Source organism: Panthera tigris, chromosome D2 (genome assembly GCF_018350195.1).
Source record: "Panthera tigris isolate Pti1 chromosome D2, P.tigris_Pti1_mat1.1, whole genome shotgun sequence".
Classification (NCBI taxonomy): domain Eukaryota; kingdom Metazoa; phylum Chordata; class Mammalia; order Carnivora; family Felidae; genus Panthera; species Panthera tigris.
Window position 1 is genome coordinate 7,490,410 of NC_056670.1, and position 11,829 is coordinate 7,502,238.

Sequence of the window (11,829 nt, forward strand, 5' to 3'; positions counted from 1 at the left end):
ATCTTATCCCAAACCATCTTATCTTATCCCAAACCATCTTATCTTATCCCACCCCATCTTATCTTATCCCATCTTATCTTATCTTATCTTATCATCTTATCTTATCAAAAGAGAGAGAGCATGAGCAGGGGAGAGGCAGGAGGAGAGAGGGAGAAAGAGAATCCCAAGCAGGCTCCACCCTTAACTCGGAGCCCAACAGAGGGTTAGATCCCACGACCCAGGGATCAACATCTGAGCTGACATCAAGAGTCAGACACTCAACTGATAGCTACCCAGGTGCTCCTCTCTCTCTCTCTTTTTCACGCACGTGCTCTCTCTGCTTATGCACAGAGGAGAGGCCGGGGGAGGACACGGCAAGAAGGAGGCTGTCTGCCTGCAAGACAAGGAGAGAGTTCTCATCAGAGACCAGCCATGCTGGCACCTTCACTTCAGGATTCCAGCTTGCAGAGCTGCAGGAAAATACATTTCTGTTGTTTAAGCCACTCGGTCTGTGGTGTCTTGTTATGGGAGCCCGAGCGGTCTAAACCTCCCTACGTGGTCGATATTGTCACCGATCCATTTTGCAGTTAAAGAAACTGAGGCTCAGAGAGGTGAAGTAACGTGCCTTGCTCCTATCGTCCAGCAGGTGTGAGCCAGCGTCCCCCCCCCCCGGGGGCCCCACTCCGGAGCCTGTGCAGGGGTCACCCGGAACTTCTGCCTCGGTGGGCTCTGGGTGGCCTCAGCTGCTGCAGGTGGCACTCAGGCCCGAGGGAGGGAAGCGGTGGGCAGAGGTACACACAAGGCCTGGTGAAGGGCAGATCCCGGGCCCTCCACTCCGGTTTCATGAATGTGCTTTTGTGTAGAGTGGAATTTCGAGAAGAGTCCAACTCGGCTAGAAAGGAGTCCACCTAGGAAAGAGGACGCCCCTCCAAGAAACTGTGTTGTGATTTTGGGGTAGTAATAAATTCTTTATGGTGTAAGCAATTCCATTCAATGCAACATTTGATCAAGTCTCTGCCGGGCATAAGAAAAGTAGCTGGTTATATAATATTTATAAATATTCATAAAAGTACAATAGAGTATTTCTGCACTACCTCTCAGTTTATCTTGCCCAGTGGGCAGTTGGTTTCTCTCCCCTCACTTATTTCAGCATTGAGGCCCCAGAGGAGGTTCCAGGGCAAAAGGCATCTTGAAAAGGAGGAGCTGACCACGTGGGGGAAATTTCTGACACACAGAAAGTTCCCCGTTGCGCCCCCAGTGAGGCGTGGGGATGGGAGAGACGGGCAGAGCAAGGTAGGGAAGTGTCCATGTACCTACCCCCTGCTCACCCCACTCCCAGATAAAACCCTGGGCTAGAGGGCAGGAGAGGGAGGTGATGCTGTGTGGTAGAAACATCCAGGAGGCTGAAGGTGACTGAGAATCTTGAATCAACTGGCCTGCTTTCCTCTGCGTGGAACGGGGTGCTGTGAACCTCTACAATAGATTTTCTCGACCTCGGCACTATGGATGTTTTGGGCCGGGTCATTTTTGTCGTTGGGGGAGCTGTCCCGTGCATTGTAGGATGGTCAGCACCTCTGGCCGCTACCTACCAGACGCTAGACTGTCTCCAGATATTGCCCGCTGTGTCCTGGGAGAAAAATTGTGCCCATAGGGACAATACTCCGTACTCAGTGCAGAGCCTGACGCGGGACTTGATCCCACAACGGTGGGATCATGACCTGAGCAGAAATCAAGTAGGACGCTTCACTGACCGAGCCACCCAGGAGCCCCCGCTGTGGCATTTTGTATCAATGGCCCCAATTCATTCGTTTGTTCCTCTTCCTGTACCTGTAGGACTAATGGTGAGGTTCCCTTTCTTTTCTATAGCTGTGCTTAAAGGGACCATTTCTAGCATTTAAATCCTGTTGAGTGCTGATTTCTCATCTCTCAGTAGCCCAAATACTCTCAAGACTGAGAAGGAACTAAAGGGAGCGTTTGTTGCAGTAGATTATTCATGGTAAAGAATTTGCTGCCTCGGGAGCAACAAAGATGGGTTTGTGTATAGGCTGCATGGGTGGCATCTGCGTCACCCTGGGCACCATAAGCAGAGCGCTGGGCACTGAGCTTAGCCCAGGCCCCATGAAGTGGCCCTCAGTATCAATGGTCTGTAGACAGAGTTACTGGATACTTCTTAGCATTTCCCTGGCCGTTCTTTCTGAAAGAGCCAAGGACTCAATGTTTTGGAAGATAAAAGTCAATTACACTAAAATGAGTCTTTGTTTGTTTTGAATAGCTATCAGCTCCTATTTAAAAATGACTTTTGGTCAGTATACAATGTCTTCTGACCTTCCTCAGCAATCAGCTTCTCGTCTGGGTATGAAAAGTCCCCAGAACAATCTTTGGATATCCACAACAGCTTTCTGGTTTTAAGAAGGCTAAATCTTCAGAATCTTGTGAAACAAATAAATGCTTTTATTTTCGGATCATTGGTGCTGAGTAGATTTCCTGATGTCGGGAATTAACTTTTATTTTCTATTTAAATGCTGACTGTGGTAGGTGAAGGATCGCCAGAAGTTCTCTGACACTCTTCCCATTGAGCAGCAGGTCTAGCCCTCCACCCACGTCTGGATTGGCTTGTGCTGCTTAACCAACGGAGTTAACCAGTAAAGTTGTGGTGCTTAACCAACAGAGTTAACCAACAGAGTTGTGATGTTTAACCAACAGTTAACCAACAGAGTTGTGATGCTTAGCCAACAGAGTTAACCAATAGTGTTGGACTGTTTAGCCATTAGAGTTAACCAATGGAGTTAACCAATAGTAGTGTGCTGTTTAACCAACAGAGTTAACCAACAGAGTTGTGCTGTTTATCCAACAGAGGTAACCAACAGAGTTAACCAATAGTGGTGTGATAGTTAACCAACAGAGTTCGTTGTAAGTAACCAGGTGTAAGGAAGTAAGAGTTGTGATGTTTAACCGATGGAAGTGACACCATGTCAGCTCTGGGCCTCGCCCTCAAGAGGACGAACAGTTTCGCACTTCGCCCGTGGGAATGTGGCCGAGGGTCCGCGTGGGAAGTCTGACTACCCTGAGGCTGCCATGCTGTGAGAAGCACAAGCCACCCGGGGAGACCTGGAAGATGAGGTGCCAAGTATGGAGACAGAGAGAGGTGGAGGAAGAGGGGCAAAAGGGAGGCAGGGTGGGAGACGGACAGTGAAGAGAGCACTATGGCATCAGGCAGGTGATTGAAGATGTCATGCCAGAATCCTAGAAATGGATCCTCAGCCCCAGCTGGAATCAGAGATGAGTCACCCAGCCAAGCTCTTCCCCAATGCTTTACCCACAAAATGGCGAACAAAATAAAATGGTTTTTATTTTATTTTATTTTATGTTAGGGTCCCAAGTTTTGGTGTAGTTTGTTATACAGTAATGGACAATTGACTTTTCAGCTACTACAGATCATCACTGAAGATAATTCTAAGAAACCTGTCGGGCACAGCTCGGGAAAGACATTCATTCTTGGGATGTGAAAATTGGAAGGGGTCATAGAAACCTTTGGTTCCAATACTGTTATTTCACAGAGGGAGGAAACCGAAATCCAGAGACATTAAAAGAGCAGTGCTCAGCCGCTTGGTCATAGAGCTAGGGGTTTAACCATTGCCTCAACGGTTTTGTGACAACTTTCCCAGAGAAGAGCCTTCTTGGTCTTCAAATTTCTTCTGAGGAGAGTCACTAGGTTCAGAATCTCTCCTTCCCCGCACCTGCAGTCTGTGGTCTGCTCCTTCCGAGGGCCCCCGTGCCCTCCTGCTACCCAGGGTCCTTCCTTCCACCTCCCACCGCCTCATCCCTGAGCAGAATTTATTCATCTTCAAATGCAGAGAGAGCACAATGGACATTGTGATTCATGCCACCAAGTTTCTTCCTCCAGGATAGGTGCTTGAGCCGCTCAGCCGGAAGCCAACGAAGGGCACATCCCAGGAGAGCATGTTAGGGAGGCCCCCCGGGTTATCTGCCTCTTGACTGGGTGCCCGGGTCCCTGTGGTCCACCCAGCAATTGTACACAGCTGATTACATGTAGCAAGCCAGAGCCCCGGATTCCCCATGGCACACACTGCTGTTTCTACAGCCACATGGTCCGTGCAGAAGCTGACCACATAGCTTTCAAGTTCACAGGGAAGGGCGTCTCAGAGGAGACCCAGCTCAGCTGACTTCCTTCCATTTAAACTACTCCTGGTGGGGTAACCCCTCACGAGGAAACCTCTCTGATAGTCTCTGTCACTGTCCCGCTGAAGTCCAGGATACAGCATTCTCCATCCCCTACATCTGCCCCTGCCCTACTCAGTAAGGAGTCACTTCAGCTTTCAGAGAATACGAAGTTTCCAAGCGTGTTGGTGGGGGGTGGGGGGTTGGAAATCCACCGGTGCAAATGAGGGGAATTTTATGCTTAGGGAGAAAACTGGGGAAAATAGTTAAAAGTCATCCCCAAATACAAGGACAGAAAAAAAAAATGTAAAGAGAGAAAAGCATAAACCTTAGGCCAGCATTTTCCAGAGTGGTTCAAGGGCCATTTGCATCAGAATTACATAGGGTGCTTACGAAAAATGCAGATTCCAGCCTTCCATTCTGGACCCACTGAGTCAGGCTCGGTGGGGGTGGAAACGTACATTTTCAACAGCTCTCCGGGTGGTTCTTGTGCTCATTAAAGTTTGAGAATAGCTGCCTTAGATTTGTTTTACAAACAAATTTCATGAAACATTTTCTGAGAAGTCCATGCAAATTTCAGCTTCGATTTATGTGTTCTTCCTAATGCCCACATGTGCACACACACATGTACACACACACACACACACACACACACACACACGCACACACGCACACACGCACACACACACATTGTTTTATAAGCTTCTAATGGGAATGGAGGGAAAGGAATGGATGTGGGCTAATTTCAATCTTTATGTGTGGTTTTTAGACCTTGAGACATACCTCCCTTCCCTTTGGCTCATCTTCTCCCCTTTACCATTTCTTTTATGCATGAGGCATCCCCCACCCCCCCCACCCCTTCATGTTTTCTGGCCACAAGGGAAATTCCCAGGTGCGAGAACATTCAGTCCTCAGCCTCAGGAAAGACTCTGATGTGCATCTTTGAAGATGGCAGAACTTAAATATTAAAGGATCCACCAGGCGCCAATAGAGTCGAGCTGGAGTCCCAAAGGGGAATTTGTTTTCAACATAAATACTAATAATACACTGATTGTGAAGGCGAATATTGACAGTGTGTTGAGTGCTCCGATCAGCACCTCCCTTTGTTCTCTTGAGGGATGTCAGGGCGGCTAAGTCAGGCCAACTACGGGGAGGTGGCGGACCCGGAAGCTTGTGCTGAATGTGTGTATTCCTTCGTCTCCAGCCCTGACCATTTGGGGGTCCGTGCCTCTCCCCGCGAACCCTTGGGTAACAAAGCCTTTCTCAAGTGGTCTCCCACACTGCAGAGTACAAAACTTGGAACTCAGTAGAGGCTTGGACAAGCATCAGATAAAAACACCTGTTTTCATTCCAAAGAGCCAAATAGTGCTTCAATGCTACCCACTCTTCGAGATTTAGCTTGAATGCTGAATTCTCCAGGAAGCACTTACCATGTTACAAATAGTATTATGATACTCTTACTTTTATCCGAATTAATGTTATAATATTACCTACATAATATAGAGACCTGAACAATATACTAGTTTTAAAATGCTGGCAGTGTTACTATGCTACATATTAATACCTGTAATAATATCACTCTTATCCCGTTAAAGTAATGCTAGCCGGATAAGGGTAACAGCCGTGACAATAATGGCTGATATTTATTGAGAACTTACTGGGAAGATGTCAACCCTGCCGTGAGTATTATCACTTAATGCTTACCCCCATTCTGCAAGGTGGATCCTCAAAGTGCTCTCACCGCAGAGGAAGAAAGGAAGCTTCTGTCAGCTGCTAAATGGTGGGACCACAGTTTGCACCCACAGCCCATTCTCCCAATCAGCAGGTTACCTTCCTCACTCCCCTGGGTCCAGACCATCGTCTGGCCTTTGGTGGGAGCCCTTGACCACGTTCTGCCTTTCCTTATAGTGATTTAGCAATTGGCCAGCTCCTGGAGGGCAGGATCTGGTTGGCCCCTGAAAGCCTTCATCCCGTGCCGTTCAAATGTCCCTTGGATAGGTTAGAATTTCACCCGCCAAAAAGATCAGGCTTGCAGATGGCAGTGGCAGTCTACCTTCTTCTGCATAAAGGGAGTGCCGATTATCCACAACTTATCTCGAGTGATAGCAGAAGGTAATTTCCACGCCAGTTTCCTCCAGCAAGGACCTCGGCAACTATTACCCAAACCATTGCAAAGTGTCCATCAGATTTATGATGAGTCCTGCTGAGCTCTATAATACTATAACCTATAATTACATACTACTCTATAGAATACTATAGAATAACGTGCACTCGACACCTACCATATGCTGAGCACTCGGCTAAACCCTTTGTGAAATAATCCCATAGCCCTTACCACTCTTCAAGGCAGATAGTTATCTTTTCTCTATTGAGTGAAAAGCCAGTGAGTCACAGGGTTTGGATCTGAAATCCAGTCTGACTCCAAAGTCTATGCTTTTAATCATGTAATCACTATTCTAACCAACCTCTTTCCCTCTTCCTTCCTCTTCGCTTTCTTTTCAAGAAACATGTATTGAATGCTTCCTCTGTACGAGGTGGGTCAGGCGGATACTGCAGAGGTGAGCAAGCAAAACCTGGTCCTTGCCCTGACGGGATATTGGGCAAAGTCAGAAGACGGAATAAGTGATTAGGAAACCCGGTGGCGAGGGTATGGCAGAGTTTGCAGAGCTGTGAGAACAGAGGCAGGACAGCCATGACCTTGCTTGGCTCTTGAAGTGTAGTCAAATTTACACAGCAACCCTCTGGGCTGCCTGTCAGAAGCCCCGTTTGTGTGTGACAGTGCTGAGTTTCAGAGAGGTCCGGACACTTGCTCGAGCCCATGCAGATGGCAAGCGACAGGGCTGCTATTCAAGCCTGGGTCTGGAACACTCAAGGCTGGTGCTTTCCTCCTTGGACCAAGTCACCCGGAACTAATGGAAGTAACCTCCAATGGAATGACTGCTTTTTACTGTGGTAAGTGACGTGTTTTCTACTAAATAAGAAACAGTTCATTTCTTTCTAGCCAAACGATCATCCCTCTACATTCTTTAGGGCAAGAAAAAGCCCCAAATTCCTGTGTTTTGAGGATTCTTTCTGTGAGGGAAGTGGAGGAAATCCTTAAGGTAATCGACAGATCCCTTGATGGTTATTTCAGGTTCTGCTCGAATGGAGTTCGCTAGGTTAGTTATTCCTCAGTTTACATTTATTTAGATTTCAAGCCTGCCCACGTTGGATGAATGGCAAAGGCCAACTTCATTTTGGGCTATGATGAACCGGTCAAGGACTAGCACTCCCTGCAGAAAGAAATGCAAAGAGGCTGATGTACGTGACGTTCTCGGGTCCTCGGGACTTCACTGTCGACTCGCTGCAAGTTTGGGGACATTTCACCTCTCGTTAGTCCTCCGGATTTTCTGTACTTTTTTGTGAAATGAACACAGTAGCAGGGAAACGGCTTCAGAGGAAGGATAAGCCACCCGCTGCTCTAAGAGCACTACACGTTGCCCTGGCAGAGGAGGTGACATTCTCAAGCTTCTACACTCTTCGTACACACCATGTATTCTGAACGGCACTGGGCATTTCACAAGTATCTGGTTACCATTTCTGAAAACCGTTCTTGTGAACGGTGTTTGGACATGAGACAACTAATTTCCTGCGTCATGTGTGGATTTCCAGAACAATGCCAGAGGGGGCTAAGAATACTGTTACTCTGTTGACAACAAAAAAATGCTTTTAACATCTGCCCAGGGCCAGAATTTTATCTCTCCCAGTATATTAAAAACACCACGCCGGAGAGTCCGTGCGAAGGGAGGGATGTTTAATTAGTCGGGTGCTTTTGAAATCCTCTCTTTGAGTTCTGAGATAGCGCTGAAGAATAAAAGGCCCTAACTGGCACTGACCCTACTTACCTGAAGGCAATATTTAAACAGAAGAGTCTGGTGTCCCTCCGCCCCATCCTCTTGGCCCCATCACGCCCACCATGTTGGCCAATGTGACAGACTGCTAACACACTGTGCCAGTGGAAGTCAATCTCGGACGGCCAGAGCTCCAAGCAGGCCCCAGCTCAGGAGAGCTAAGCCATCATCTCTTCTCAGTACTCAATAAAAGCATTCAGACATCCCAATATGTCTTTTTTTTTTTTAAAGGCATTGATCTTCTGTGTAAGGAAAAGATGATTCTGACCAAGATTCATCAGAGTTGCTGGTGAAAGATGCTGTGTTATGGGAAAGTGAAGCCAGGGCCTTCTTGGCCTTGCATGATACAAAATTAGTGACAGGAGGGGCCATGCGGCAAGCAAAAGACTGTTAACAGGTGGCTCCCGGGCTACCTGGAGCCCTAAATGTGTCTCGTTTGACCTACACAGAGCTTTCGTAGAACTTAATAACAAATCATAAATCATAAAATAATAAATAATACAAAGTAACAGTAAGTAAATAAAATAAAACAAAACAAAAATAATAAAATAATCAGCTCCAGCTTCTGAAAGGGGTGGGGAGACAAGAAAATATAGGAGGATATCTTTGCAGTCTCGGGGTCGGCAGAACTGTCTTCAACTGGAACACCAAAATCGTGACCCATGAAAGAAAAAGACGAGTCACAGGCCGGAAGAAGTATTTGAAAATCACAAATCTGATGAAGGACGTATATACAGATTAATAAAGAACCCTCAGCACTCAACAATACAAAAATAACCCCATAAAAATAGGCAGAAGATTTAAATAGACAGTTCACCAAAGAAGATGTAAGGACAGCAAATAAATGCATAGAAAGATGCCCAACTGAACTGGTCTTTAGGGGAATGCAAGTTAAAACCACGGTGAGATACGCACATCTACAAAAACGACTAAAACTAAGAAGGCTGACTATACAAAGTGTTAACACAAATAGTCAGCTATTGTATGACCTAGCTGTTCTGCTCCTAGGTGTTCATCCAAGAGAAACAAAAGCATATGTCCAAAGACTTACACAAAAATATGAAAGCAACTTTGTGCTAGTAGCCTCAACCCCAAACTAGAAACAACCCCAATATCCATCAACAGATGAATGGATAAACAAATTATGGCGTTTGCATATAATAGAATACTATCCGGCTATAAGAGGGAATGAGCTATTGATCCACACGCCATGAAGGAGTCTCAAAATTGTTATGCTGGATGCAAAAAACCTGACCCAAAAAAGTACATACTATATGATTTCATTTGCGGAAAATTCTAGAAAATGCCAATGAATCTGAAGGAACAGAAAGCAGATCTGTGGTTGTCCCGGAATGGGGATGAGGGTGAGAAGGCTGGATTATAAAGGGATACAAAAGAACTCTCGGGAGTGGTGGATGTGTTCATTATCTTGATTACAGTTCTGGTTCACAAGTGAACGTGTATATAAACCTCCTAAATTGCACACTTTGAATCTGTGCCATGTATCGTCTGCCAGTTACACTGCAATAAGGCTGTTCAAAATGGACAGATCACATGTGGGTTTGGGGGATGCCACATTTCTCTTAAAAACTTACCAGCTGTGGGCCTATATTCCTGTATGACACCAACAGGCTAGCTGGGAGACCTGCTGTCCCTGGACGTGATGTTCCCTCCGTGCCCACTGCTCTCGTGAACTGGCTCCACTCCTCATATTGAGGTTGCCTGCTTGGCCTCTGCAGGCATTCAAATTTAGACTCCTCAGTCTTGCCAGGCTCCTTGCGGGCATTACAGTCTTTAAAACTTCTCCTTGCTTCTCAGATTAAGTTCCTTTAGATAAGTTCTTCAAGAGTGAGCCTGGGGTCACAGATCATTATGACAGAAGGGCATCAAGGAACTTTATGAGAGTGACACACTTCTTTGGGCTCCCGCCAGCAAGTTGAGACAATAGTTCCCTTGCTTGCGTGGGAGGCTGATTTCAACTCTTCAACTCATAAATAACTCTGGATAGCATGAATCAAAGGAATGCTTTATTAGGAGAGAAGAGTTGAGGGGCTCCTGGGTGGCTCAGTCGGTTGAGCGTCCGATTTTGGCTCAGGTCATGATCTTGGCGGTTTGTGGGTTTGAGCCCCACATCGGGCTCTGTGCGGACAGCTCAGAGCCTGGACTCTGCTTCATATTCTGTGTCTCCCTCTCTCTCTGCCCCTGCCCTGTTCGCGCTCTATCTCTGTCTCTCTCAAAAATAAATAAATGTTAAAAAAAAAAAAAGGAGAGAAGAGTTGAGGGGCACCTGGATGGCTCAGTCGGTTGAGCACCTGACTCTTGATTTTGGCACAGGTCATGATCTCATGGTTTGTGAGTTTGAGCCCCAAGTGGGGCTCCATGCTGACAGCACGGAGCCTGCTTGGGATTCTCCCCCTACCTCCCCTCAAAATAAGCATTTTTTTAAAAAAGAAGAGAAGCGTTGAAAAGGTTTCTATAATATTCCATAGCTAAAATGGCAAGGCTCAAAGGTCGAGCAGGGCATTCCCCAACATGACTATCAGCCTGTCCTCGGTTGAAGCTTTCCTGCAAGCTGGGACTTGGCTGGCCTGATTCTGTCCCATATCCCTTGTGGCTGCCCTGAGAATACCTATCTGCTTCACCAGAGCCTCTGACAAGTCTCCTTGAACTCTAGATTTTAGCATGGGGAGGCCAGGAAATGTGCTGATCTGGACAATTATTATAACACTTCTGGCCCCAAGGGCAGATGAGGACTTCCTTTCTTTTGAGATCTATGCCTTCTGATAATGGCACAGAGACATGGCTGTAAACAGTAGACGTGGAGATCTTAGCATGGGATCATCGTGTCTGCTCACCTCCATGCAGCCCAGTCCTTCGAAGCTCAGAGCTTGGTCTAGACCACAGGCTAACAGCACACCAGATGGTTGAAAACTCTCCTCCAACCCTGGTGTGCTTCCTGACTCTCTATAGGGGAGTCTTCCTCGAGGGGGACTACTCCGCATTTATGCTGGTGCTAACTTTCTGTTGGCTTTCTCTTTCAGAAGAGTCTCGGGGCCCCTGACATCTTCAGGTATGCATGCCTCCTGGAGCCTGCCTCAAGTCCCAAAGTCCTTAGTTTTCTTTGTTAGGAGCTAATTTGGCTGCACTGGCTACAGGGAAATTCCCCACCATTTTGAAAATCCAAGCTCTGTGGTCATCTCTGTCTTCTAGTACCTGTCTCCCTCCAGAATCTGCTTTGTACCACGGAAGAGTTTCACCTGGGGCTGGAGAACATCTTTGACTTTCTGTTTGCCTCAAAAGAAGCTAAGTGCTGCCTATCTATAGAAATTTATGCTATTTCTACGAGTGCAAACTGTATAACTACACAGAGCTTGGAGACTGGGGTTGGAAAGGGAGTAGCTCAGCTTGAATCTATTTTTGGCCAGATCCAATTTAGAGGAAGAACGCCACTTTCATGATGATGGTGATGACGATGATGATGATTACTCTTTGAAGGAGTAGCTCTTCTAGTGACACGTGATGAGTGTCACGTGATCAGCATAAGCACGCACGAGCACACCCTCCATTCTACATTAACGGAGGGACGGGAGGGTGGGTTTCAGTAAAATTTTTAAATCATAAGGATACATACACAAAGTCAGATGTGATGACTTCAAATCAATCACAGTTGTGGCCCAGCCGTATTTTCCAACAAAGCTGCCAGCTGCCACTGTCTGTAATGCATCCGGAACTCCTCTTTTTTGCTACCTTTTATAAAACCCGCGTCAGATTACTTGGAATG

The 11,829-nt window shown here is 46.7% G+C and overlaps 1 long non-coding RNA gene across 1 annotated transcript; it reads left to right on the forward strand.

Moving 5' to 3' along the window:
- The first annotated feature begins 6,968 nt into the window (after positions 1-6,968).
- LOC122231964 lies at positions 6,969-11,221 on the forward strand. The gene is made up of 2 exons (XR_006209279.1): positions 6,969-7,110; positions 11,090-11,221. It is a non-coding gene; the product is annotated as an uncharacterized LOC122231964 (long non-coding RNA).
- Positions 11,222-11,829: the final 608 nt, after the last annotated feature.